Raw genomic sequence first — 2853 nt, forward strand, 5'->3', positions numbered from 1 at the left:
CCACACCACAGTCAGGTGGGGGTCTTTTTTGCAATGTGGCTTTGATTGGGTCACTGCTGCTTAGAAAAAAGCATAGGCACAAATCTCTGAGCTAGGCAAGGATTCGTAGATATGACACCAAAAGCACAAGCAACCAAAGGGGAGGAAAGCTAGATAAACTGTACTTCGTCAGCATTTAAAACTTTGTGTTTCAAAAACACTATCAATAAAATGAAAAGACAAGCCATGGAATGGGAGAAAATATTTGCAAGTCATATCTCTGATGATGGTCTAGTGTCTAGAATATATAAAGGATTCCTTAAACTCAACAATAAGAAGACAAATAATCCAATTTTTTAAATGGACAAAAGATTTGAATGGGCGTTTCTCCAAAGAAGATAGACAAATGGCAACAAACACATGAAATAATGCCCAGCATCAGTAAAATTATGTGCATCAGAAAATGCACATCAAAGCCACAGTGAGACACCACTTTACACCTGCTAGGGTGGCTGTAATAAAGATGAATGATAGCAATGGCGAGGATGTTGAAGCACTGGAACCCTCTCGCATTGCTTCTGGGGAATGTAAGATGGTGCAGCCATTTTTGGAAACAAATAGACAGTTTCTCAAAAAGTTAAACATAAAACTACCAAATGATCTCTCTTCTGCTCCTAGGTATATATCCAAGAGAACTGAAAACAAATGTTCAAAGGAAATCTTATGTTCAAAGCAGCATTATTCCTAATAGCTAAAGGCTATAAACAGCCCAAATATCCACCAACTGATGAATGGATGGGCAAAGTATGGAATGTCGATGCCATGTAATTTTATTTAGCCATAAAAAGAGTGAAAAAATGATATGTAAATTATATCTTTTCAGAGCACAAATATTTTAATTTTCTAAAATGATATTTTCTTTAAGAGTCATCTTCAATTCAAAGCTCACTTTTTCAAGTGTCACATCCGTCAACCTTTTAAGAGACATAAAAGTATGAGAAGATATCACCAGAAGCTACGTAAACATTTCAGCTAAAGGCAAAGAGAAAGTTAAGGGTGTTTTCACAAGGAAACCCAAAGAGGACAACCGGAAGGAAACAAGTTCAGCATGGTCATACCAATCTGGGTAAAAGAACTAGAGTGGAAACCCAAGCTGCCGAGAAGGCGGGAGAAGGAAAGAAAACTTGGTTCAAACAGATCGCACAAGGAAACCCAGTACAAATCCTGGCTTTGACATTATCTCGGTAACCCTTATTTTTTGTCATAGGTGACTCTAATACTAGACCTATTGTTGCAAAACCAGTCCAAATCCTACCAGCTAAAAAGAAATCTCTCACTGACTTGTTGGGTAGGTGGTAACCATGTCCTCCCACACCAAGAGATCATTTCTGGCAAGAGGGCTCCATTGCATCTTGATGGTGCTGTTGGTAGGATGCCCAGTGATGTTCTGCTGCCTGAGATACAAGGTGGGAGGAGAGTGCACTTCATTCATTACTCAATCAACATCTTGGCCTTGAAGAAGCAACATGGGTAGAAAACCTGTCAGGTCGCTAGTCCAATGAAGCAGAACATTAAAGAGATACTGAAGTACAGGGCTCAAGTGTTTGTTGATTCATTGGTATCACACATCTCTCTTCTTCATGCAGCAAAATCATTAACAATAGATTCTGAGAGGTCTTCTAGGCATTGCAGTTCCACCTATAATGGCTTAAGCTTCTCGACTTTTGTAATCTCCTTGTAATTTTTTTTTTTTTTTGCCTCTACTCCATGCTTCATGTCTAGGATTATGAATTGATCAAGTATCTTCCCTGTTTCTTTACTCTCAAATCATACTTCAAACATGTCATAATCTTCCAGGGTAAAGGTGAATTTCCCTTTGGTTGCATCCTCTTTGGAGTAGAGAATGTGGCCAGCAGAATCTGTGATCCTGAGGTGGCTGTACAGGCTACCTGCACCCCTGGACTGGTTGGAGATTTCGTACACACCCATCACTAGCAGGTCCTTGTGGATCTCCTCACGGAGGCACTTTCAGGAGTTAATGGGCAGGTGGAAGGAGATGGTGAGGACCAAGCTGGGGTTAAGTGGAAACAAAAACAGCCATGCCAACATTGTTACTGAAAAAAAAAAAAAAGGAGTGAAGAGTGAAGAACTGATGTTTTCTATGCCATAGATAAACCACAAAATATGTTACATGAAAAAAGCCAGACACAGAAGGCTCCATGTGTAATTGCATTTACATGCAATGTCCAGCAAAGGCAAACCCATAGAGACAGAATGTAGATGAGAGCTTTCCAGAGGCTGGGGGATAGGGTGAGTGAGGAGTGACTGCTAAGGGGCACAGATATTCTTTACGGGATGATAAATTATTCTGAAATTAGAACAGTGGTATTAGATAGGAGTGATGGTTGCAAAACTCTGGATATACTCAAAATGACTGAATCACGGAAGTTTTTAAGGTGAATTTATGGTAAGCGAATTATACCCCAACAAAAAATATTAACAAGTAATAAGACACTCCAAATTTTAGATATGTACATGGCCACCCATTTAGTGACCACATTTCCCAGACTGTTTGTAATCAACATGGTCATGTGATTAAGCTCAGGCCAATGAGACTCCAGGAGAAGTGATGAGCCCCAACAAGCTGCCGTCTCTGGAGTCCTCATTCTCCTTCTCCTGGGCTGGAAGGCAAACATGGAGGTGACCATTGTGCCACCAGGGGCTAAACAGAGGCAAAACCCGAGGATGGCAGAGCAACAAGATGGAAGGATCTCTGGATACGGGGTCTCCAGATACTGTTTTGGAGAAAAGCTGCCCTGCCAGCCCTGGGCTGCTCCTCAGCAGACTGCTTCTTGAGGGGGTAACAAGTCAAAG

General features: G+C 41.0%; 1 pseudogene; it reads right to left on the bottom strand.

The window, feature by feature from the left end:
• Positions 1-965: 965 nt before the first annotated feature.
• On the bottom strand, positions 966-2479 carry LOC126949162 (transmembrane emp24 domain-containing protein 10-like; annotated as a pseudogene).
• Positions 2480-2853: the final 374 nt, after the last annotated feature.

Source organism: Macaca thibetana, chromosome 2 (assembly GCF_024542745.1).
Source record: "Macaca thibetana thibetana isolate TM-01 chromosome 2, ASM2454274v1, whole genome shotgun sequence".
Taxonomy (NCBI): Eukaryota; Metazoa; Chordata; class Mammalia; order Primates; family Cercopithecidae; genus Macaca; species Macaca thibetana.